Source organism: Amblyomma maculatum, chromosome 11 (assembly GCF_055883805.1).
Source record: "Amblyomma maculatum isolate TAMU_Amacu chromosome 11, ASM5588380v1, whole genome shotgun sequence".
Taxonomy (NCBI): Eukaryota; Metazoa; Arthropoda; class Arachnida; order Ixodida; family Ixodidae; genus Amblyomma; species Amblyomma maculatum.
The window spans coordinates 78,874,481-78,901,501 of record NC_139354.1 but is presented as its reverse complement, the minus strand read 5'-3'; the positions used below and the strand labels follow the sequence as shown (position 1 = coordinate 78,901,501).

The 27,021-nt window shown below is 48.9% G+C and overlaps 1 long non-coding RNA gene and 1 pseudogene across 1 annotated transcript in view; both read left to right on the top strand.

Annotated features, from left to right (window-relative positions):
- The window catches only part of LOC146174230 (uncharacterized), a 62,178-nt gene extending 41,121 nt beyond the window's left edge, over positions 1–21,057 (top strand). Inside the window, exons 4-5 of the long non-coding RNA XR_014701929.1 lie at positions 7,602–7,685; positions 20,790–21,057. This is a non-coding gene — a long non-coding RNA (uncharacterized LOC146174230). The remainder of the gene's footprint in view (positions 1–7,601; positions 7,686–20,789) is intronic.
- Positions 21,058–22,799: 1,742 nt separating this feature from the next.
- LOC146174229 (uncharacterized) lies at positions 22,800–26,817 on the top strand (annotated as a pseudogene).
- The last annotated feature ends 204 nt before the right edge of the window (positions 26,818–27,021 follow it).

The following is a 27,021-nucleotide window of genomic DNA, read 5'->3' as shown; positions in this document are numbered from 1 at the left end:
ACTTGTTTGGCCGCCCTTTAAGTGGTATAACAGACCATCATGCCTTGTGCTGCGTTTCTACCCTCAAAGATACAACTGGCCATTCGGGACGCTGGCGCTAAGACTCCAAGAATATACCTTTTAAGTCGTCTACAAGTCCGGCCGGCTTCACCAAGATGCAGACTGCTTGTCTACTATAGTCCTACCGACTATGACGATGATGTGTGTGTCTTGTATGAATCGGCCTTTTCTAGCATTGCCGACGAACACCGCTTGGATCCTTTGCTGTATTCCCTTATTCTCCGTCATACCTCTGACCGCCCTGATTCATTCCTCGCCTTATTTGTGCTCCAAGAGAACACCTTATGCGGACGTAATATGTAACCACGTGGCGCAGAATGTTTGGTGTTCGTCCCACAAGATTTGCGTTCTACCATCGATGACAGTTCCATGATGATCACACGGCTCGCCAACTAGGTGTCACTCGCACATACGACAGCCTGTATCGACGATTCTACTAGCCGGAACTCCATTACTCCGTACAGCAGTACATTGCCGCATGTGAACTCTGTCAGCTTCGGAAGCAACCCACAATTTTGACTTCAGGTCATTTGCAACCAATCCACATACCAACTGACCCGTTTTCCAGTGTAAGCGTTGACATTCTTGAGTTCTTCTCAAGTTCCGCCTTGTTGAATAAATTAATCGCCGGCGCCACCAATTACGCTACGCGGTACGCTATTACCGAACCCATCGACCCATCTCGACCAACTGCGCGCGAACGTCGCTGACTTCCTTCTAGAAAACGTGATTCTTCATTATGGCACCCCTAGTTAACTACTAAATGACCGTTGCCGCTGCTTCACCTCGTGAGTAGTTGACATATTTTTTTTTTCCTGCGTCCGCCACGTATTCACCATCGCTGATCACCCTCAGACCAATGGCCTCGCGGAACGTCTAATGCGTACACTCACAGACACGCTGTCTATGTGTGTGTCTGATGACCACCAGGATTGCAGCGCTCATTTACCTTGCCTACAACTCATCTGCCCATTCTACCACTGCATACTCTCCATTTTATATGTTATTTGGCCGACAACCGTTACTTCCCTACGATACCTTACTACCTGCGGCAGACTCCACCAGTATTTACGCCAGTGATGCCGTCGCCCGCGCTCATGATGCCCGCCGGATTGCTCGTGGAAAGCTAGCCATTATAACACGAGTGGAGAGAATGAAAGAATCTATTGCGCATATGTCGTCTATTTTTGAAGCACTAAAAAATACTTTTGTGCAAGAAAATGAGATCAAAGTGCTGAGAAAGAAGGTGAAGTAACTGGTGGAAGTGGAAGGAGTGAAACAATCAGTAAAGCTAACTTTCGACGACAACTAATTGAGCCCGAGTTCAGAAATAGGCAGCAGAATTTGGAAGTTCATTGTGTTATTTTTATACAATGCGAAAGTAGGCCATCTGCTGTGACGACTGCAGTCTTCTCGCGACCACTTTCGCCGACCTCAATTTCCAATAGTCCCCTCTTCAGGTCCATCTATATAAAATATTTATAGTTGCTAGCCGTTCTAGTGTGTCGTCGATGCGGGGAAGGAGGTAGACGTCTTTTTCTGTTGCGCTAGTCAAGTGATGCAATAGAGGCAGAAGCGAAGGCTGCCGTCTTTTACTTTACCAAAACGACTGCCGCCGCCAAGAAGCGCTTTGATGGCTGATAACCGTCGTCGCGAGCGTTTTAGTTTCTGAATCGAGAATGGCCTGGCGTTCTAGTAAGAATACACGTCAGGGGCTTTGGCGCAGAGGGCTGGCATGTTCATCAATGGCGTGCTCATCCGACAAACTCCAGAGGAGGAGTCTGTTGCACTTTCGGAGAGGAACAAAAGCATTCGCTGTATTATTGTAAGCTAACGCGAAGGTCGGACTTGAAAGATCAGGTTTTATTGGAGACCTGAAGCCTTGGTGCACACTGCAGCCAACCACACTCCGCGATGACGATGGGTATCTACAAGAGGGAGCGGGATGAAGATGAAGCAGCACGTGCAGCCGAGTGGAAGATGAAGCGCCACACAGTGCTCAAACTATTTCCGCAGGATTGCGCCGAATAAAAGGCTTCATGCGTGAAACGTGGACAACTTCAGTGCCACGGTAACGACTGTCCGGAGGGGGGTAAACAGGGGAGACGCGATAGTTGACCGGGGAGGTTTTTGCAAGAACTGTGTAAGGGCCAATGTAACGGTGCTGGAACTTGGCACAAAGGCCAGGAGTGCGTAATGGGGTCCAGAGTAACACCTCGTCGCCGGGACGGAACCAAACTTGGCGATGGGTTGCATTATAGCGGCACTTGCGGTCTTCCTGGCTAGCTTCCGTGTTGACGCGAGCAAGCCGGCGAGATTTGCCCACTCGGGAAAGAAACAGGTCAGGAAGAGAGGATGAGGAACTGGCAAGTGTAGAAAGGAAAGAGGCATCTAGAAGGGTAGCGGGAGAACGGCCGTAAAAAAGGAAAAACGGGGTGTAACCTGTGGTCCGCTGTACAGCCGTATTGTAGGTGAACGTAACAAAAGGAAGTATTACGTCCCAGTTTCGGTGGTCCTGGTAGACGTACAGGGTCGTCCAATTCTAGCTCTAACACAGACACTGCTTTCAAATCAACATTACGTACGAAACAGCCACATATCGATGAAAATCGATTCAGGCCCACAGGGACCCGGATGTGCTGCTTCACATGGCCCGCCACTTAGCTTTATTGTGTGGCCGGGTCGAACGCAATAGCGCTTTGAAGGCGGTGAGCGTGTTACAGCTAGAAGTGGACGAGGCTGTACCTAGACAACATGTCAGAAAGCCGGCGATGGAACCGCTTAGTCAACCCATTGGTCTGCGGGTGATAGCTGGAGGTCAATTTGTGATGTGTGGTTGAGGCCTCAAGAACTTCGCCTACAATCGTGGACAGAAATGTCCGACCACGGTCGCTGAGAAGCACTTGATGGGCCCCATGGCGCAGTACGAGCGATTTCAAAAAGAAGGTCGCGACATCATGTGCTGAGCCATTAGGCAGGGCAGCGGTATCAGCGTAGCGTGTTAAGTGGTCGACGGCGGTGGCGATCCAGCGATTACCTCGTGCGGACAATGGAAGTGGCCCGTATAAGTCTATGCCAACAACGGCAAAAGGAGTAGCAGGGCAAGGTAGCGGCTGTAGTAGGCCAGCAGGAATAGAAGTCGGTCGTTTGCGGCGCTGGCATTGCAGACAAGAGGCGACATATTTTGCCACGCTTGAGGCGAGGCCTGGCCAGAAGAAACGGGTTTCACGCGATGGTAAGTTTTATGAAAGCCTAAGTGACCGGCTGTAGCATCATCGTGGAAAGCCGCCAGGATACGGGTGCGAAGCACTCTCGGAATAACGGGGACCCAACGGGTGTCTTCAGAGCAATAAATATAACGGGAGAGCACGCCATTGTAAAGTTTGAATTTTTGGAGTTGCCTGCGCATCCTAGCGGTAGGGGGGTGAGAAGCACCGGTGAGAAGGTCGATTAGGGAATGATAGTAGGGATCTGCTCGCTGGTGTGAAATAATGACGAAGTGATCTGGAGCAGCGGCAGGAGTAGCACAGGTGATGTTTGGAGCTCTGGACGACATTGGGACGTCGAGGGTGCACGCAGGAAGGCGCGAAGAAGCACTAGGTGGTGATTCTGGGAGCGGGAAACAGGAAAGAGCATCGGCCTCTCGATGTTTGCGATCCGATTTGTATGTGACATCGAAGTGGTATTCCTGCAAACGCAGAATCCAACGGCTCAGGCGTCCAGTCCAATTTTTGAGGATTGATAACCAACACAGACCGTCGTGATCGGTAATGATCGTGAAATGGCGGCCGTAGAGGTAGGGGCGGAATTTCTGAACTTTTCAAACGACGGCGAGGCACTCTTGCTCAGTGATGGTGTAGTTGCGTTCCGCTGGTGTTAGAGTTCGACTGGCAAACGCAATTACCTTTTCCCAAGAAGCGGTATCACGTTGCAGAAGTACGGCGCCAATACCGAGGCTGCTGGAATCGGTGTGGAGAATAGTGGCAACAGTGTCGTCGAAGTGAGCGAGAACAGGGTCCGAAGTGAGGGCATTCTTCATGGTTTGAAAAGCTTTATCGCATTCTTCGGACCAATTGAAAGTAGTACGGTCGGTAAGGAGGGGGTGGAGCGGTGCAGCAATGGTAGCGATATTGCGAATAAAAAGGCGAAAGTATAAAGATAGGCCAAGGAAACTGCATAGATCGCTAGTCCGGTGAGGGCGTGCAAAGTTCAAAACTGCAGCAATCTTGTCAGGGTCGGGTAGAATGCCATCGCGGCGGGCGAGGGGGCCCAGGATCTTGATTTCTTTCTTGGCGAAATTACACGTTTTGGCGTTCAGCTGGAGACAGGCGGATGCTAGGCACGTTAATACTTGATCAAGGCGGCATAAATGATCAGAAAACGTCGCAGACAAAATAACTATGTCGTCCAGGTAGCACAAGAATGTGTTCCACTTAAGTCCTCCAAGAACAGTGTCAATCATACGCTCAAACGTAGCGGTTGCATTACAAAGTCCAACAGGCATGACATTGAATTCGTAAAGCTCGTCGGGTGTAGCGAATGCGGTTTTTTTCTTTGTCGGCTTCGTGCATCGGAATCTGCCAGGAACCAGAACGCAAATCTAAAGTGGAGAAATATTGGGCGCCCTGAAGACAGTCGAGGGAGTCGTCAATTCGTGGCATAGAGTAAACATCTTTGCGAGCGACTTTGTTAAGTGCGCGGTAATCAACGCAAAACCGCACGGACCCATCCCCTTTTTTTCACCAAGACGACCGGAGGTGACCAGGGCTAGCTGAGGGCCGAATAATGTCTCGTCGGAGCATATCATTCACATTAATAAATTCTATGATTTTACGCTCTGATAAGAAAACACGGTAAGGGCGGCGGCTAACAATAGAAGTACCTTCTGTAATAATGCGGTGCTGTGCAGAAGAAGTTCGGCCCAAGGTAATTCGAAGTAATTCCTGCAAAGCTTGGCGGTGAGTCGCAGGAAGCTCAGGATTGACGGTGCCAAAGAGAACACAGAGAGGGGCTGCGGAAGAAGCTGCTGGTGAGGAATAGGGGGCGGGAAGGGTGGTGAGGGACACCGGGTGAATGTCCAGGACACAAGGAAAACATGTCCCTTTAGTCAGCACAATGGGCTCTAGGGAAGTGTTCGCAGCAGTGACAAGTGCTGTGCCATGCTCAAACCGAACTAGACTTGGTGGTAACGCGATTCCATGGGTTAGATGGCCATCAGAAGGCACGATTAGCACATCTCCGTTATCAATGTCAGTAGAAGTAAGCGCGAAAAGTTGTTCGCATTCAGGGGGCAACACTGAGTCAGTAGCGGCAAGCAGGCGATGACGGGGCTCGGGAGGTTCAGAAGACGGATCGCTCTCGTTCATGTAAATGACCCTGTCACGACATGAAATGATGGCTGATGCGGCAGACAGAAAATCGCAGCCTAAAATAATTGCGTGAGCGCACGGTGACATCACGGCAAATTCAACATGGCGGCGGACACCGTCAACAAAAAACTCGCACAGTACACTTAGCAAAAGGCCGAATTATTTCACCATTAGCTCCACGGAGTTCAGATCCATCGTAAGGCGTTTTCACTTTTCGCAAGCGGGAGCACACGTCAGTGTGTATCACAGAAACAGAGGCGCCCGTGTCAACCAAAGCCTCAACAGATAAACCTTCAACCCAAACTAAAATAATATTCCAGGGACGTTCCGGAGGATGCAGTTTTCCCTCCTAAAACTGCAGTGGTCAGTTTTTCAATAGGAGGGGGTCGTCAGAGAAGCTTGGCGGAGAGGCGAGGTTGAGCGGCGAAAAGGCGAAAAAGAACGGCGTCTTGAAGGCCTGTAACCACCAGGCGGAGCGGGAATTTCTGGCGGGGGTGATGAACACCGGTGATAATCAGGTAATGAACGGTGGTTAGAGCCGGAGAAGCGAGGAGGGTAGTCTGCTACAAATGAGTTGTAGCCGCGGCGTTCATTTTAGAGCCTGCGACGACAGAATCGGGAAATATGGCCTCGGTACCCGCAGCAGTAACAAACAGGGTGGGCTGGGCGCCAGGTGGGGTAGTATGTCGGCGCCGCGGCAGGTGGTGCCAATGCAGCGACATGAGCAGTGGTAGGCGCGGGTGGTTTAGGCGCTCCAACTGCAGGCGGCAAGGACGTGACCTGGGCGTACGTTGGCACATGACAGATGGGAGGAGCGACTGATGTTGGGGGGAAGAGGTCATTGAGTCCAGCTCTTCCTTCACAATGCTACGTAGGCCGGCACTTGAAGGATGTGGCTCAGATGCAGGGCGGCACAAATTACCTTGAGCCGAGAGCTCTTTACGTATTAATCCGCGAATGAGCGTACGGAGGTCAGCGTCGGCAGTGAAACCAAAGAAAGTGGGGTCAGGCTGCAGGCGTATTGACTGTAGTTCGTCAAGGCGTTGCCAGGTCGATATGATGGCATCGATAGTGGTAGGGTTCTGCACAGCCAGGGAGTTAAATGCGAGCGGCCCAATACCTTTAAGGACGTGACGAACCCGCTCGGCCTCTGGTATGGTGTCATTTATGCGTCGGCAAAGTGCAAAAACATCTTCTATATAAGAGGTATAGGCCTCATTGGACCGCTGAAGTCGGGCTTCTAGCTTCTTCTTGGCGGACTCCGTGCGAACAATAGGGGCGCAAAAAATCTGGTGTAACTTTTGTTTAAAGGTAGCCCAGTCCGCAATCGTCGATTCATGATTTAGGAACCACGATTAGGCCACATCCGCAAATAAAAGGACACATTATTAGTTTAAAAATCGTCCCACCGGTTGAAAGCACTTACCCGGTCGTAGCTGTCGAGCCAGTCATCAGCGTCGTCGCCGCGGAGACCGGCAAACATCTGCGGGTCGCTCTGACAGCTACTGACAGTCCAAGTGGCAAGGGGAGCTGGGGTCGAGTTGGAAGAAGCCGGAATAGCGGAGTGGCCCTCTCGAGTCATGACGATGGTGGTCGGGGTCAAACGACGGCCAGAACGGAGCTCCAGGTGGATGCAGGTGACGAAGCAGCGGGGAAATTAAGGCGCACCTCCAACACGTGTAGGGTAACGCGAAGGCCGGACTTGAAGGATCAGGTTTTATCGGAGACCTGAAGTCTTGGTTGCACACTGCAGCCAACCACACTCCGCGATGACGATGGGTATCTACAAGAGGGAGCAGGATGAAGACTAAGCAGCACGTTCAGCCGTGTAGAAGATGAAGCGCCACATAGTGCTCACAATATTGAAGAATGGTCCCTAGCTGATCTTGCCTGCTTCAAACCTTTGGTTGTGGCCTTGGTCACCTTTGTCTTTCGTGGGCTCTTCGGGGATAGCAAACACATCTCAGACGTCTCCTATTTCGTCAAAGAACGAGACCGTTATTCTGTTTTTGACATGCCGATTTTCTTAGGCGATGTTGGTTACCAGCAACTGAGCTTGCCCATTTCGAATATGGACAATTCCTCTTGCAATGCCAAGTCTTCTATCCAGTAACAACTGAGAGTTTCATTTGACAACCCGTTCAATGATTTTAATTTCGTTTTTATTCACAGGGAGAATATTGCTTAATCCGGGCGGGACGGCGAATTCTCCGTCGAGGAAGTTGGGAGCGACGTGATGCGTCGAAGTTGTAGCAGGTATGGTTTTGTCCACTGAGAGCTCTATGAGCTTAAGTCGGAGGTTGATGATGGCCTAATATTCGTTCAGAATGTTGGTAAGGTAAGTACGCCTATTTACTGTAAACATTGCGGTGCATCGCTCCAGTGGCGTATTAAGCGAGTCATCCCAAGTGGTGGTCCCTTTCTTGACCTCAGGTGGCGAATGGTCCACTATTGATAGAACAGTCAGCTCCGGTGTCCACTAAGACAGTAACTATGTGACCGTCAATATACACTTCCAGGTCATGTGTTCGTGTCTGCATTGCGTGTGGTCCTTGGTGTCCGATCTCAGATCCTTTGTGTGTTGAGGTCGCCGGCAGGGCACACCATTTTCAATTTGATGTGCGGCGGTTTCAGCCTGAAGTGTAGTCTGAAATCTAGTCGCATCATTATTGAGGCTATCGTCATGCCACTGCTCTGCGCAAGTAGTTCTCGATTTCTTCTGATTGTTCGCCAGGACGCTGACGTGGGGCATCGAGACGAAGCCGCGCAGGCAGATGCGTCTGTATGGGCAATGACGTACAACGTGGCCTGCCACACTGCAGTGGAAACAAAATAGGCGGTTGTTCACAGTCCTCCAGGCGTCACGCTTCCAGGGACTTGACGGAGTTTCGCAGGCTAGTCGGGTGGGGACTAAAGGTTTCTGTTCAGTACCAGCATCTTCGCATCGCGGGGGCGTCTTGAAAGGTCTCGTTGGAACATAGAATGTCGTAAAGCAGCAGCGTTGTTCATCGCTTTGGGTACTTGGGGTGAGAATGTTGGAGCCGGTGCCGGAGGAATGCCCAGTGCGTGTAGGACATTTTCACGGATGTCTGGAAGCGTTGCTTTTCGGGTCTGTCGGGCCGAAGGCAGGATCTGTCAAACAGACAAGCGGCATAGAACAAAAAGTCATTTATTCCTATTGAAATGTGGATTTAATAGTTGATTAGAACGTCTAGCGCTGGCAGTAATTCGGGCACAGCAGGATAGGAATACCAGCCGCAGGGCACAGCTTCAGCGCGAGAGAGATGGGCGCCGGAGACCAGCGATGATGATGGCGATGCCGCAGCGTTGTTTCTTCTTCGTCTTCTTTACATTTCCCCCGCGTGAAGAAGTCGCCATCCTGGCGACTCACGGCGAAGAGACAACCAGAGGGTTGTAATACGGCTTGAGGCGGCTAACATGGACAACCGCACGGCCGCGGCGGTGGTGGTCGGAAGAAGGGGTGACTGGCTCGATGATGTAGTTAACAGGGGATGTGCGTTCCAAGACGCGATAACGTCCGTGGTATTTCGTTTCTAGTTTGCTGGTGGCAGGAACGCATAGCCAAACGAAGTTGTCAGCCAGGAACGTCGGAGCAGGAGTATCGCTATCATGCTGATCTTTGCGATAGCCTTGAGTGTTGGAGGTAAACATGCGAGTTAGCTGACGGCATTCCTCAGCCTTCTGTACAATATCGGAAAAAGCACTGTACTTAGAGGCATCTGGATGGTATGGCAAAATTGTGTCCAGAGTACAAGATGGTTCACGGCCGTGGCAGTACCTGGTCCCAGTTGGACCTCCCAGATTCAGATGTAACATACATTGCGAGCATGTCCCCAAGCGTACGGTTGAAACGCTCCGTGAGGCCATTGGTTTGCGGGTGGTACGCGGTTGTAGTCCGATGTATCGACTTGCAAGACGACAGGAGCTCTTGGACTACTTCGGAAAGAAAGACACGACCTCTATCACTGAGTAGCTCGCGAGGGGCGCCGTGTCGAAGAATGAAGTGGTGCAGAAGAAAATGGGCTTCCTCTCGGGCTGTCGCCGCGGGAAGCGCAGCAGTCTCCGCATAACGGGTCAGGTGGTCGACGGCGGAGATGACCCATCGATTACTGGCGACTCTGCATGGTAGTGGACCATAGAAATCTTTCCCACGCGATCAAACGGGCGAGCTGGACACGGTAAAGGCTGGAGAGGACCAGCGGGGTGGCGAGAAATCTTGAGTTGTTGACAGGCGGTACAAGAGCGAATGTAACGACTTACGAAATTGTACATTATCCGCCAGTAATACCTCTAACGAATTCGATCATAGGTTTTCAGGACGCCGGCATGAGCGCTTTGCGGGTCAGTGTGATGGTGGGCACAAACCTCGGAACGGAGGTGGCGCGGAATGACAAGAAGCCATTTTCTGCCGTCTGTGTTGTAGTTCTTTTGGTAGAGGAGGCCGTCCCGAAGGGTAAAATGGGAGGCCTGTCGGCGGAGTGCCCGATGAATCATAGCCGCGGAAGTAGTGCCAAGGTCATCTAACAGGTTAGAAACCCAAGGATCTGGTCGTTGCTCGAAAGGCATATCCTCAATGGCAAGGGCTGACAAGGAGGCTTGAGGAGGGGATGATGAGTTAGGCGAACGCACCGGTGATCGATACAGAGCATCGGCGTCAGAGTGCTTGCAGCCAGAGCGGTACACCACACGGATGTCGTATTCCTGAAGCCTGAGAGCCCAGCGCCCGAGACGGCTAGACGGATCCTTGAGAGACGCGAGCCAGCAGAGAGCGTGATGATCTGTAACTACCTCGAAGGAGTTGCCATATAAGTAAGGGCGGAACTTCGTTATAGCCCACATGATCGCTAAGCACTCCTTTTCGGTAACGGAGTATATGGACTCGGCTTTGGTAAGAGCACGACTTGTGTAGGCGACAACGTATTCGGAGAAGCCAGGCTTGCGCTGGGCGAGGACGGCGCCGAGGCTGACACCACTGGCATCGGTGTAAAGTTCTGTAGGTGCAGTAGGGTCGTAATGGCGAAGGATTGGCGGTGACGTCAAAACATTGCGCAGTGTCGCGAATGCATCATCGCAGGCTGGCGACCAAGAGGAGAGGTTAGGGATGCCTTTAAAGAGCTGTGTAAGGGGGGCTATGATGGTTGCGAAATTGCGAACAAAACTACGAAAGTACGAGCAGAGGCCCACGAAGCGTCGAAGCTGCTTCAAAGTGGTCGGTTTCGGAAAGTCAGCAACGGCGCGGAGCTTCTCAGGATCAGGCAGAACTCCATTTTTGCACACATGTCCGAGCATTGTGAGCTGGCGAGCACCGAAGCGGCACTTTTTGAGGTTCAGTTTAATACCGGCGCGGGTTAGGCAAGTGAAGACCTGGCGAAGTCGAGTCAGGTGGGTAGAGAAGTCGTTTGAAAAGAGGACGATATCATCGAGGTATCATGAACAGATGTTCCATTTCAGGCCACGCAGTACAGTGTCCATCATTCTTTCAAATGTGGCTGGGGCGTTACAGAGTCCGAACGGCATAACATTAAATTCGTATAGTCCGTCTGGAATAATAAAGGCGGTCTTAGCGCGATGCTCCTCTGCCATGGGCACCTGCCAATATCCAGAGCGCAAATCGAGTGAGGAAAAGAATTCTGAGCCTTGCAAGCAGTCTAGGGCATCGTCGATTCGTGGGAGGGGATACACATCACGACGAGTAATTTTGTTGAGGCGGCGATAATCAACACAAAATCGTATGGAGCCATCGTTCTTCTTAACTAGGACCACAGGAGATGACCATGGACTACAGGATTCTCTAATTACTCCGCGTTGCAGCATGTCATCGACTTGTTGGGCAATAACGCGGCGCTCAGTCGGGGACACCCGATACGGCCGCTGATGGAGAGGTGGGTGAGCGCCAGTGTCAATTAGCTAAGAAACAGTCGTCGTGCGGCCCAAGGAAGATTGCGGGATGTCGAAGGAGGAGCGGAATTGGTGTAGAAGGTCAAGAAGTTGCTCGCGGTGGTGCAGCTCTAGAGCGCTGTCCACAAAATGGTCAAAAAGGTCCCGCTGTAGCGGATCTGAAGCCACACGAGTTGGAGTCAAGGCGTCAACTTGGCAAACAGGGAATGACAAATCATCAAAGGCGAACAGAAGGTCGACGGGCTCGATGCGGCCGAGGCACTCCCCTTCGATCAACATAACGGGAGACGCAAGATGATTGGCTACCAGAAGTGTGCAAGCGCCCTTGTTCATGTCAAGGACGGCAAACGGCAGCGGTAAGTGGCGGCGGCGGCCGACAACGTTAGAGGGCACGAAGAGGACTGTCGCGGCGGTGGTAAAAGGGGCAGTGAGGGGAACCAGAACAGCGCTAACGGGTGGGATGGTTGTCATGAGCTACGAGGAGTTTGGCCGCAAAACGAGGACACGACCCGTGGAGCAGGGCATCAGACGGTGCATCACTTGGTTCAATGAGCTATACTTAAGGATTGCCTCAGTCAATGATAGCATGATGCTGGGACAGGAAATCCCAGCCGAGAATGACGTCATGAGAACATGTGGGGAGAACGACGAATTCGATGATGTACAAGGCTGCAGCAATGACGACGCAAGCAATGCAGACAGCTGTCGGCTGTATACTGTGAGCGGATGCGGTACGAAGCGATAGTCCCTCGAGGGGCGTAGTCACTTTTCGGAGGAAGCGGCAGAGTGTTTGGCTGATAACTGATACAGCGGCACCGGTGTCGACGAGCGCCAGAGTATAAACACCTTCACAGATGACAGCAGTAACATTCGCAGGAGTAAGACGAGGACTTTGAAATTTTGTCGAATACGCAGTTGGTGCCTCGCGAACTTCGGCGGTTAGTTTTCCGGCTGAGTTGCGAGTCGTCGGCGCATTGGCGAAATGAAGCGGCGACGTGGTGATGGCGAACGACGCGGCAGGAAGTCCGGAGGATCGGTTGGTGCTGTTGGAGAACCCCATGGGTGGGGGGACAGATAAGGTGGCGCAGGCCGTGCAGCAAAGGCCATATTTATTCGGCGCCGGCAGTAGCGTGTAGTGTGTCCAGGGATGCCGCACTGGTAGCAAATAGGCCTGTTGTCTGACGTGCGCCATGGAGATAGTGTCTGACGCAAGGAGGGAGCAAAAGCTATTGGTGCCGAACGGATAGGGGGCGAAGCATTGGTATATGCTGGCTCAGGAGGTGGACTTGAAGTAACTTCGGCATACGTGCGACGCAATACCTGAGGAGCCGGCGCAAATGCTGGAGCGTAGCTCAGTCGCGCAACGCCGGGCGATGGAATTGTGGGCGTGAGGAACGGCATTGAGGGTGCGACTGGAGCTGATTGAGGAGGATTAGGGACGACTTCAGATATATGTTGCTGGATTGCGCGGCGAAGCTCTGGAACAAGGCCAGTTGGTGTCGACTCCTTAATATATGGCTGCAGAGACAGTTGTCGCGCGACCTCCTGACGTACAAAAGCCTTGATGTCTTCAGAGAGGCTAGATGACTCCCTCTCCGCGGCTAGTCCAGCGAATGATGCATGAGGCGGGCGAATCAAAACACGCTCCTTGCGGATCTCGTCGTAGCTTTGACAGAGGTCGTAGATTTCCTTGACCGTAGTGGGGCCTTTGGCGATGAGCATGCTGAAAGCGCCGTCATCAATTCCTGTGAGGACATGACGTATCTTAACGGCCTCGGTCATGGTCGAGTCAACGCGGTGACACAAATCAACAATGTCCTCAATGTAACTGGTGAACGTTTCACCGGGCAGCTCTAGTCGCGATCGAAGACGCTGTTCCGCGCGGAGTTTTCGGACGGTGGGGAGGCCAAAGACATCAGAAAAATTTGGTCTTGAAATTCGCCCAGGTGGTAAAGTCCGACTCGTGGTTTCAAAACCACAGATTATCGACGTCGCTCAAGTAAAAGATGACATTATTCAGCTTACGATTGGCGCCCCAGTTATTGTGACGGCTGACTCGTCCGTAAGTGGACCGCCAATCGTCGACGTCGTCATCGCTGCTTCCACTGAAGGTAGCGGGGTCCCTTTGACGAAGGGCACCTGTGCAGGTGACTGACGAAGGCAGGTGCGATGAAGTAGGCTCCGTCATTGGGGTATCAACGTTCTGCTGCGAAGTTCCAGGGCGAGATGGGTACAGGGAACATCAGCTTGGCCTCCACCAAGTGAAATGTGGATTTAATAGTTGATTGGAACGTCTAGCGCTGGCAGTAATTCGGACACAGCAGGATCGGAATACCAGCCGCAGGGCACAGCTTCAGCGCGAGAGAGATGGGCACCGGAAACCAGCGATGGTGATGGCGATGCCGCAGCGTTGTTTCTTCTTCGTCTTCTTTACACTATATTCAACTAAGGACGCGTGCGATACGCGGTCAGCGCTGAAAACATACGCAGTTATCACAGACATGGCATTCCGCTCTTTCACATCTTCCCTTCTTTGGAAAGAAAAAAAGACGGAGCAGGAACAAAATATACAGGAATATTATGAACTTCTGCAAAGTAGGCTTGCTTCACTACGTTTTACGTTCTAGCAGTGGGTAATGCAACGGCTCTAGTACTATGCGTTCACTTCTCCGAAGGATGCCATAAAGTATCTCCATAGGCTGGCTACTTGAATAAACAGGCCCTGGGGGCTCCTATTTAAATCCAGAGGCCTGCTCCGCGGCTTGTGTGGCTAGATTCTCTCTCGTGCTGCGTAACCGCTGTCCACTCTCTGCAGCCACGACGTACGATCCCATGACGTGGCAGCGCCAATCACTATGGCCGGAGCCCATGGTCTGCTGTGTGTGTCGTACACAGACACCCGGTTTCCACTGGGAAGTTCTGCTAGACTGCATGCCGGTCTAGTGTTCCTACGCTGTTTGTTTGCTATTTCTTGTAGTCGCTGTTGTACCACGTTAGGGGGATCCGGCTTTCTCACCAAATGGCATTTTAGGACCAGAAGTTGTATACTCGTGTGATGCACCATTAGTCTTTGAGCTGAGGACTGCAGACGTTCCTCTCTCAGAGTGTCCCTCCAATCCAACAAGGAACTGTAAACTTCAAGTGAGGGAAACGAACATTTATTGAGCAGCTTTTTATCTTCTTGAACGGCGTGTTCTGCCAGCCGGTTTCCCCGGGGGTAGTACGGGCTCAACGTGATATGTTTGATGGTTAACCGACTTGCAAAGAATTGAAAGCTTGCACTGCTGAAGGGAGGGCCGTTATAATTCCATATCGTGCCTGGGATGCCAAGAATTGCGATTTCTGCTCTTGCCTCGATAACAGCAGTAGCAGTGGTCCAATTAAGATTGAGAACCTCGAAAAAAGAGCACAAATCTACTAGTATAAGTTATTCATTGCATTCGTGGTGGAAAAGGTCACTTCTCAGAATTTGCCGCGGCGAATTCGGTAACTCGTTGCTAAGCATGGGTAGTTTTCCATTTTCTCTTTCTATACCTATTGCATACGAGGAATGACTTTTACAATTACTATGTCAGCGCTCATGTTTTGCAAGGAAATTCCCTGTCTGGCTCTCGCGCTCATTTTGTCTTTGCCACAATATGCAGCGTGGCGCAGTTCCTGGACTTCTCCGCGCATGGCTGGAAAGAATGATAAGTCTGTTCTTTCTAAGAAGCAGCCCATCTTCGACGTGCAACTTATCACAGTAGCTGCTCCAGTAGGTATTTAAGGAATCCGACAGTGGCTGGTTGCTTAGTGGCCACTCAGTGCAGACATAACGGCAAAACTTGGTCATTGAGCGCGTCGTTAATGGCTGCATATTTTATACTCAAGAGCTGTTGATCTTACATAGGTGGCGAAGAAAGAAAGCTGACTTTAAATTGCTCTGTTTCGGCCACGGGCTGCTTTATAAGGAAAGCGCGACAGGGTGTCAGCCAAAGCGAATTTTTTTCTTGTTTGTACTTTACGCTGATTGCGATTCTGAAACACAAGCCGCATGCGCTGAAGGCGTAGAGGGCTGCCACAAAGCGGCCTTTTGAAAATTCATTCAACAGGTCTGTAGTCGAACGCCACTGTTACTACTGGTCGCCAGAGTATGTAGTCTTTCAATTTTATGAAGCCATGAGCTACTTCCTGGTTTTCAATCTGTGCGTACAGCTTCTGTGTGTTAATTAAGGAGCGGGATGAATAGGCTAAGGGATGGTTGTCTTGTGAAATCCCGTGCAGACGCGTTCAAAGACAGCTTTTCAGGTTATGATTGGTAAACGTAAGCCACGACTGGTGGTCTGCAACGCTAGCTCATAACCTTTAGAAACCGCATTCCTGTACTTCAGTCCACCAACATAAAATTCATCAATAACAAGAAGAAAACGCTCTTTCAAACAGCGAGATGAAATAACAACTCTAATACATGGCAGCAGTATTACGAAGCCGAACAACTATCTAGCGCCCATGTCTTTGAAGCTAAGCAATTATTTTTGAATACGACACTGCTAGAAATGCTATGCACGAACCCTCGTCAATTCTAGAGTTGCAGGAACCGAATGATACTTAGTGATGATGACATGATTTCAGTTGCAGACCTTGATGTTGGTGAAGTAATTAATCGCACCTTTAGTTCTGCGTTCACTCGCGATCCAGATGGGGACCTGTCTGATTTTCCGCCCTTTTATTTCCCAGCTCTTCCTGATATCTCATTCGAACCCCACGGTATTGCTAATATAATCGATTCTTTGAAGCTAACCTCATCACCAGGTATTGGCAATAAATCAAAGGCATTGAAATACGAAATATGCCACAATTATCCTATTATCCCAAAACTTTCAGCAATCGCTTTCTTCGGGCATTCTACCGCACGACAGGAAAGTGGGCAAAGTCATTCCACTATCACAAAAAAGGCCTCCATCTTCCCGTCATGATTACCGTTCAATATCCATTACTAGCGTTCCATCTAAACTAATGGAACATTTATTCTTTTCTCATATCATGAAATTTCTTGTTTCGTTTCATTTCTTTCACGCTAACCTAGAGGGTTTTATAAAGGGCTTTTCTTGCGATACTCAGCTTTTTTTAATATTGATCTAAGCTCCAATATTGATCACAACATTTTAGTGCGTGCCCTCTTCTTACATTTCGAAAGGGCATTTGAAACTGCCCCGCAAATGGCCTTTTTTAACTTTCACGTCTTATACTCAATTCCTTGGTTCTTGACTGTCTTCATAACTTTCTAACTAACCGGCCATAGTGTGTTCTCGCTAATAAATGCTCATTGTCTCACTCCTCTGTTATATCTGAGGTATCGCAGGGCACAGTTCTAGGGCCCCTGCTTTTTCTTATCTATATAAACGACATGCCAACTGACGTATGGTTTAAAACAGGCATATTTGCTGACGATTGTGTTGTTTTACGCCCTATAATCACTCATAGTGATCGTCAGGTTCTTCAATTCAACATATATCGCATTTTAACTTGGTGCAATAAATGGCTACTGTCTCTTAACATATTGAAAACCTCTTTACTTCAATTTCACAGGCGTCCCATTGAACCATCTTCAAAGTACTTAATTGCTAACTCACAAGTCGCAGCTCTCATCACATATAAATACTTTGGACCTCATTTAAAACAGGATCTTAAGCGGACATACCACGTAACACAAATTTCTAAAGAAGGAAATAGATTTCGGGGGTATGTTCTGAGAACACTACGCCTAGCACCATCATCGTTAAAATCACTACTTTATGTAACATTTGTACGGCGCAAACTAGAGTATGCACGCGCTATTTGATACAATAATCATACTAATCTTTCTAACACACTAGCAGCAATAAAAAACCGCGCCGCTAGATTCATTTTCTCTGGCTATCCTTATCATGTAAGTGTCACCAAACTAAAATACAATGCTCATCTCTCAGATTTAGCTAACCGTATAGCATCGCTAGACTATCTATTGACTAAAATATATTGTCATGTTCCGCACGAATCTGTTATTGTCCCTGCATAGCGCACCTCCAGCCGCACGAACCGCGGAAAGACTACCCATCCTCCGCAAGCCCGTACATCTGCTCATATGTATGCATTTTTTATGCGCACAAAGAAAGACTGGAATGATTTGCGTGCCGACGTTGTGCTCCATACTGCCCGATCAGTATCCAAAACATCAATCGAAGCAATATTATGCCCTGTAACCCACTCCCTCATGTTATGCCCCTTCAATGGGGCCTTTGAGGTTGTAATAATTAAATAAATAAATAACTCTTTATTGGGCTGACTTGGTCTCTGAAAATACCTGCACAATTCGGCGGCGCTGATAGCAGCAATCGTGCTCGCTTGCCATAGAATTACTGCCCCGTCTCACCTACAAACGCTCAATTCAAAAGCGGCAAGGAACAACTAGATAAAGCCGCAAATGGGGACGAGCTTAATCTGGAACATTGTAGCAACTGAGACGAGTGGCCGCATTCCTCGAGATGCATATCAGCGCACTTTGCGCCATAACCAAAGTGATAAAGCAGTCATCATCATCATCAGCCTGACTATACCCACTGCAGGGCGAAGGCCTCTCCCATATTTCTCCACTTAACCCGGTCCTGGGCTAGCTGCATCCACTTGACCCCAGCGAACTTATTAACCTCATCCGCCCACCTAACTTTCTGCCGCCCCCTGCTACGCTTTCCTTCTCTTGGAATCCAGTTTGTTACCCTAAGCGGCCATCGGTTATCCTCTCTTCGCACTACATGTCCCGCCCATGCCCATTTCTTCTTCTTAATTTCCACTAGAATGTCGGTAACTTGAGTTATTTCTCTGACCCACTCTGCATGCTTCCTATCTCTTAATGTTCCCCCTACCATTTTGCGTTCCATAGTCCTCTGGGTTGTCCTCAACTTAAGATAAAGCAGTATCTCGCGTTAACGAGAATGAAGAAACAAAAATACAATACTGATCTATGCGCTAGAATCCCAGTGATTAGGTTGCATGCCGGGGGCTGTCTATAAACAACAAATATCATTGTCAACCATCCGCGGCAATATTAACGAATTGCCCGTCAGAACTTGTGAAAGCTGGTGCTCTATACGGTTGCATTACTGACCGTCTTCCCGTGTTGTTTCTCATGACGGTATACCAGCCCTCTAAGCCTTTCGCCTGCTGAAAGCTTGCATCAACTGACACGGCTCGTAAGGCGCTTAGAAATGAGGTGCTTTAAGTAGACTGATGCCTATCCTGATTGTGCATGAGGCGGAAAATTCCTACAATATCTTTTAAAATATTTCAAACGAATGTGCAATGTTCCCTTTCCACTTAGAAGACGCTAACGAAATAGGAAAATTCTAAAACCGTGGGTCGCATATGAACTGTATCAACGAAGGACAGTAAAAGATAGGCTATATAAAGAATGTTTACACCTACAATCCTGATGGCATAAGCGTTTTTAAACGGTATCTGAACCAACTAACGAAAAAATTTGGATGTAAAAACGGCTTCCGCTGGGTTACTTTAACACAAATTAAACTTGAACCTGCGTCCTGACAACCGACTGAGCTGCATATCCAAACTATTCATAAAAAATATTTGCTTGAGACAGAAAAGGGTGACACTTTCAATAGTTCCTTTAAAATATGAGTAAAACAAGACGTTCATCAAATTCATATCGTTATATCAACTTGAGCGATGACAAATCCTTAATTTTACAGTCGGCCACAGTAAAGTAAGTAAATTTGCCAATCGTGATTTTAAGGAACAGTAGCAGTAGGACTAACAACGACATTCAAATAAAACCGGTAAAATAAGTCGCAGATGTCATAAAACCAGTTCATGCCTGTATTTTAATTAAATGGTTGACGTTAGTGACATTTCCGATGAAAATGAAAATTGCGAAGTTAGTACGCTCTTTAACATGAAAGTCGAAACGAAATGCTGTTACCTTGCGTGTCTATGTTTCTTATACTTTTAAATCCTTTTAAAAACAATACACTATAGCATCTTAAATTTTGTTGACAGCTGCAATTTATTAATGAACCACCAGTTTGGGATCTGAAAGAAGAAATCTACTGAATTAGCTCTGCTTCACCAAATAATATAGTTTAGCAATTTTCAAAAACAAACCAGTAGTTGTTGGCCTATTTGTCGATTTCTCAAGGCTTTCGATATGGTGAATCACGATGTTTTGCTGCAGAAGATGGCCGTTAATGTTATAGGAGGGTGCGGTTTAGAGTTAGTAGAATTACATTTATCAAATGTATTTCAAGTACTCACAAAAACCAACTCGCGCCCACGAGTGATGTCCAGCTATGTGGTGTTTTACAGGGCAGCAAATTGGGTCCCCTGTCATTTAAACTTTAATTAAGGACGTTGTTAATATTATTCAGAACGCAATAATTATTATATATGCAGATGATAGTCGCATATTGTTTTCTGTTAGTAACATGCATAAACTTATCTCTGATTGTAATCACACCATAGCTAAACTACAACAATTGTTCTCATCGAAACACATGAAGATTAACAAAATTAAAACAACTGCCGTTATCCTTCGGTCGAAAAATAAGCGTGCTCCTCATGATGCTGATATTATTTATATTTTCATTATATTCTATTGATCATTTCATGTGTCTAGGTGTAATATATACTGCTAATAAGCCCTGAGAACCGCATATAAACATTTTATAAACAAACATGCTCGAACTGCCAGTGTGGACGGTAGTGTCGATACATGCTTTCCAATAAGACTTACACACAGGTCTGTAATTCATTTTTATATTCACTCATTTACTATTGATAACGTATCTGGAGGACAACTACATTTGCTAACCTACACAAAATAGTTTTAATCAAAACCGATAACTACGCCATGTATACAGTGCAAGTTACAACGCAACCACAGTAGACTTTTTTCGTAGTACTCACGTAATACAGCTCACAAACTACAGCCCCTATTGGTAGCTTTTTCTTTCAGTAGTTCTATCTCTTGAAGACCTCGTTGGTATAAAGATTTGATTTGTGTAATCTAGAGGGGGGATAATTGGAGGTGATCTTCGCCATCAACTCCCAGTTATATTCTAATCTCAATATGGGTAAATACGCTGAAATTAAAATAGTAACAGAACCTTTTCTTTAGCGGTCAAGGTAGTTGCTGGTAATATACTTGATTTTCTTCGCCTGCCTGTCAATTTTTGTATTTTAGCCCTTGCATCAAATCTTCTGGGAAGCTTAGTATATGCGTAAAATAGTACAACACATATTTCAGCTCACTTCAGATATAGTCCGCAAAATAAAACACCGAAATTCAGCTTAGATTGCATTGCAGTTCCTTGTAATAGTGGCCTTGGTGACGCTGTTAACACGCTTGAAAATCATTGGTCCTGTGAATAAAGAATGAAAGGTTATCGTTTTCTTTCGTTTAATTTCTAGGGTGCGTAAGGAAGGACAGCATGCCCTAGAGTGGGTCCTGCCTGTGAGGTTCGTGACTACAGCGGTCCAGCGATGGCTTCGGACTGCGAAGGAATCGGATTGCTGGTACAACGAGCAAGGAAGTAACATTTGAACGCGGCCTAGAAGCTGAAAGCCAGAATTAATTACTGTAAAGTCTCGCAAGCTGAATAATTTTGAAGAAAAGGACTGCTTATTGTATTTGAAGAGCTTTGGTCTTTTTCAAATGTTTATTAACCATCGCCAATAAAAAGTGTTCTTTAAATCTTCCTTTTTCGATTTGCATGGAGCCTTTCTTTTACGCTATTTACATATGGGTTGCCTTTTGTTTACCCAAACAACTTCGTCATTACATGCTGTCGATGCTAAAAAGTTAAATCCACGATTCAAAAAAAAGCTATGCATGTAGAAATTCTGCCGCAGCAGGAATTTCTATGCACAAAAGGACTTCAGAGGTTGCATGGGTAAACAAAGGGCCATGAATGAGTAGACCTCCGGCATGGCATGAGCAAACCACAGAGCAGCGAGTACCGCCGAAGGGGCAAAACTACGGCTTTGGTTGAGCCGAGTGGGTAAGCCATGACCCATGCAAGTCCCTGCAGCGGCAGTAGTCTGGCCAAGTCCGCCGTACTCGTCAGCCCAAGGTTGACTACAGACAATTGGCCGTTCTAAGGCTACTTGCCAATCTTGTCCTCGGGCCGAGCCGGCGGCCGAGCTCGCTGAATGAGTTTCAGTTAGTTTCAGTTGGTGGAGTCGAGCGCAGGCGGACCATGTACTTGCCGCTCGGGAGGACTGGAGTTAAATGGTCTTCTCGAAACAGACCGACCAGAGGCTTATGGTCTGTAACCAAAAGAAACGTTCTGCCTGGCAGGTAATCGCGGAATTGAGTCTGTTGTAAAATGTTCCGTCTGGCGAACGCCAGCCAGAATGTCTTCCACCCTTCCCCCCGTTCCTTCTTTCCTCCTTCCCCTTCTCCCGGTCAGGCTATATAAGCCGGTTGTACGGCCTGAATAAACGCCTTTCCACTTCGAGCGTCCGTCTGTGGTTCATGGAAGCATGGAACGCGCAATACGTGTATTTGTGATGTAGCAGTCGCGATTAGCCCAATACGAACCCACGACGAGAACCAACGTGAAACAACGGTCAAGACTGAGACGCTGGATGCAGCCAGTTCAACCACGGCACATCACCAGCTTCCCGAGTATGACGACCGCGGTGACGAAGGTTGAAGCCTACTTCGAAGCAAGTGGAATCGAAGATCCAATGAAGAAAAGGGCGTTGCTCATCCCTGCGCTAACCACACGCACAGTCCAAGTGCTTTCAGGAAACGTTGCACTGAAGAAGCCAAATGCGATGAAGTACGAAGAAGTAATCAAAACCTAAGTTCGTACTTTGACCCAAAACGCCACGAAATAACGGAGAGTTACCGCTTTTCCAACCGGCGCCAGCTGGAAGGTGAGTCTATTCATAACTTCATTGACTAAATTCGCCAAATAGCGGATAGCTGCAACTTTGGGAGCATGCTCGATAGAATGCTTCGCGACACGATAGTATGCGGCGTCCGGTCAAGTGCCCTGCAAAAGCCGCTTTTGGCAAAAACAAACCTCGCCCTGCAGGAAGCCGAAGCGATAGCGTTCAGCTCTGAGGCAGCAGAACAGGGTGCCAACGTGATTTCTTCGGACTTGACAGCTGTCATGAAGATAAGCGCGCGTCGACAGAGCTTAGACGAGCCGGTATTAGAGTGTGGACGGTGCGGAAGCACTAAACACAACACAAACGCATGTGGCTGGACGAACGCTCGATGCTACCGCTGCGGCAGGTGCGTGCACCTTGCAACACCGGTAAAACTATGCTCGGGGCAGGTCAAGCCAAGCTTTAAATGTAACAAAGGAGATTTTGGATGACGCGGCCGACAGCATGCACATCTGGACTTTAGTTGCGTCTCGGAAAGCTCAATTGGAACCTCCGATTCGCCGAACGTTCACGTGGTGTGACAGTGATATACAGATGATCGTCGATACTGGATCGGCTGTGTGTGTTGTGCCTAGGGACGTTTTTGAGCAGCACAAGAAACAGTGGCCACCATTGTCGTTGTGCCACATCAAACTTTCCTGTTACTTAGGAACCTTACCAGTGCTGGGCAGTTGGATATGTTTGTTTCGTACAACGGAACCAGCGTCGAGGGCTCATTAATTATTGTTCACTGCTCAGGACCAAGTCTCTGCGGACACGACTTGATATCAAAGCTCAGCAACGCAGGGTCGTCAGTCCTCAACGTCGGGGCGAAGCTGGCGGAGAGCTTAGGGAAGAACTGCACATCAACGGTGGACGATGTGCTCTCGGACTTCTAAGATGTTTTCAGCACAGAATTGGGCTTGATAGACGGACCACCAGTGCATCTGCAACTAAAAGAAGGAGCCACACCAAAATTTTGTAAGGCCCTTTCTCTTCCATTTGCATGGCGCGACAAGGTATCCAAAGAGATTGAAAGACTTGAATTTCGGAGTATTGTCCCCAGTAACGAACGCAGTGTGGGCTACACCGATTGTGCTGGTACTCAAAAAGGATGGCAGTGTTAGAATCTGTGCAGATTTCAAACTCTGAACCCTGCATGCGAGCTGGAACAGTGCCCGCTACCTGTTATTGATGACATTTTTGCGTCTTTGAATGGTGGCGAACAATTCAGCACTCTTGACCTTCGTGAAGCCTATAATCAGACCCCTCTCGATGACGAGTCCAAGAAACTTTGCGTTATCGATACACACCGTGGGTTGTTCTGCTACAACCGCTTGCCTTTCGGTATAGCTTCCGCGCCTGCCATTTTCCAACGGAAAATCGACACGATATTGCAAGGCATACCAGGTGTTCAGGCATACCTCGACGATATTCTGGTATCGGAAAAACACGGCGAGACTGATACATAATACTTTTTCTTTCAAAGAGTTTGCCACAAAGCATAAGTTGAGAAAGGGGAAATGGGATGCAGGAGACAGAAAGGTAAAAGGAGTGAAGTCCAGTTGCGCTTATGTATTCGAGAAGGTTGGCAGTATAGCGATTGTCCATTGTCCATTTCTCATAATCACTATCGCGATTCCACCGCAGGCCCACCTTCATGCTGTGCTCCAGCGTTTCGAAGAGCACGGCGTCAAACTCGGACGGGACAAATGTGAATTTCTCCAGGCATCGGTTTCCTACTTAGGTCACCGAATTGACCGTGAGGGCTTACATCCGACAGAACAGCATATTGAAGCAATCATGCAAGCTCCTAGTCCGCAAAATGAGGAGGAGCGGCTCGCATTTTTGGGCATGATCACATTTTACGCCAAGTTCATGCCAAATTTATCATCTGTTCTTGCACCGTTGTACAAGCTGCTAGAAACGAACGCACGATGGGCGTGGGAACCTGAACAGGAGGCGGCATTTATGCAAGCGAAACAAGGCCTTTGTCTTGCGGAGTACTTGTCCATTTCAGTCCGGCTGCAGCCCTCAAGTTAGAGTTTGACGCTTCGCAACACGGGATTGGAGCCGTGCTGTTCCACACGTATGGAAAGGTGCAGAAGCCCATAGGCTTCCGTTCGCGAACCTTAACAAAGGCTGAACGAAATTACTCGCAACCCGAACGCGAAGCCCTTGCCCTTGTATTTGGCGCAACGAAGTTCCGGGATTTTCTCGTAGGTCGAGAGTTGACACTTGTTACTGATCACCAGCCTCTCCTGGGATCGCTGAGAGTGGATCGACCGACCCCATCGCTGGCAGCCGCGCGCATACAACGTTGGTCTCTGTTCCTGGGTGGTTTTCGTTACAAGCTCCAGTACTCGCCGGGTAAGCAACTTCTGCATGCCGACGCCCTGAGTCGACTGCCACAACGTACGACAGAGTTGCAATCAGAAGATCCCCCTGATTACATTCTTGCTCTAGCAGGACTCGATGACGGAACGGTGTCCTTTGAGGAACTGAAGCAAATAACTGCGAATGACCCGCAACTACAAAGGGTTGCGCAGTCCACAAAGGATGGCTGGCGGTCGATGGCAAGATGTATAGCTGATAAGAGCGCTATCCCATTTTTTGACAAACGACAAGGACTGTCTTTGGCCCACGGGCTGGTGTACTGGGGGCACCACATAATAGTGCCAAAGGAAGCGCGAGATCGTATTCTACACCTGCTGCACGAAACACATCAGGGGTCTACAGCGATGAAAGCAGTTGCCAGATCATCATTTTGGTGGCCAGGATTAGACCACGACATAGAACGACTATCAGCAACATGTCAAAACTGTGTCCAAAACTTGTCCATACCAGCCGCAGCACCACCAGAATGCTGGCCTACTGCTCCAGAACCATGGTCCCGGATACATGTAGATTTCGCAGGGCCATTGGCCGGGAAGCATGATTCTCGTTGTAGTTGATGCATAGAGTAAGTGGATTGAGGTAGTTCCCATGAAGCAAGCTAATGCTACTGCGACCGTGAATTCTTTGCGCGAGATATTCAGCAGGTTTGGAATGCCAAGGACTGTGGCATCGGATAACGGGACTCAGTTCACCAGTCTTCAGTTTGACAGTTTCATGAAAAAAAAATAATATAACTGATCTACGAACGGCTGTGTTTCACCCATCGTCAGATGGGTTGGCGGAAAGAGCAGTCAGAACGATTAAGGAGGGCCTCAAAAAGATGGGGTCTGAAAGATTAGATATCCACCGATCCAGACTGCTCTTCATTACAGAAGGACACCTAACAGCTCGGACAAGTCTCCGTCAGAGGCGCTTCTTGTTTATCGTCTCCGCTCTCGCCTAGATACATGCTTTCCACCCATCCCTACAGGTTCAGTCTCTGAACCACATGAATGGTCACCCACTCTTCCTGGAGCTGCAGTGTATGCGCGCAACTTTGGCATAGGAGAAAAATGGCGGCCCGGAACAGTCACGTCTACAAGAGGGTCACGGATGGTCACCATAGAGACACCGGCCGGACCGGTCAGCCGTTACGTCGACCAGGTGCGTGTTCGACACACAATTCCTCCACGTACGCAGGATCACAGCCCAGGGGAAGATAGCGCTGTGCAAGCTGGTATACCAACGTCTGTAGCCCATGACAAAGGAGTGGAGTGCGCAGTTCCTCGAGCAGATACCCCACAGCCAGCCTCAACGTCACCGGCGAATTCGTCAGCGACGCAAGACGCCGAAAGCTGTCCACATCAACAGCAAGCAGGAGCCGCATCGACGCAGCCATCGTGTACGACGCCGCCACTTCGACGTTCCACGCGCCAAAAGAAGCCAGTACAGCGACTTTCTTATTAAGGGAAGAGAAATGTTGTAAAACGTTCCGTCTTTGGCGAACACCGTTTGGCGAACGCCAGCCAGAACGCCTTCCACCCTTCCCCTAGTTCCTTCTTTCCTCCTTCCCCCTCTCCCTGTCAGGCCATATAAGCCAGTTGCTCGGCCTGAATAAACGCCTTTCCACTTCGAGCGTCCGTCTGTGGTTGATGGAAGCACGGAACGCGCAATGCGCGTACTTGTGATGTCACAGAGTCATACCGAATACCAGTCGTAATGCTTCACGTTCCAACTGCGAATAGTTGTCTCGGCTTGTAATAGGCCCCATGAAAGAAATGCGGTTAGTCGGTCAACGTCGGATGCACTTGCTCAAGCAACAGTGCGCTGCTCAAGAAAAGTTAAGTTGATTACCCCCGTTTGACGCAAAATCTGACGCAAAACTCACGGGTCAGTGATAGACACAGAATCCCCTATGTGCTCGATACATTGGGAATTAGACCGCACGAATCGCGGTGTGTGGCCATCTCTGGGTTAACCCGAATGTGCTTCGTTTCTCTTTGCTCTTTGAACGGCACACGACGGCATGGTGCCGTTTTCGTCAGAAGCTTTTACTTTTTGAAGCTGAACCTTGTTTGGTTGTTTAACTGGCTTCCGCGTCGTTAGCATGCTGCTGGCTGTACTTCACAGCGCTGCCTTTCCTTGCTGAAGTTCGTTGCATTTTGTGCAGGCCAGGCTCTGACTTCACCTTGGGAGATTTTATGAGGTTCATTCCTTGCCCCACAGTTTCTGTCACCACAAAGTAGTCTCCCGATTGCTTCAGTCAACTTCGGCAGTGAGAGTAGTGCTTTTTGAACCACAGTATTTTGGAATATACACACTATTCTGTCCCGTAGCATGCGCTCAAAATTATCACCGACGTTTCAATCGTTGAAAAGTCTTTAAA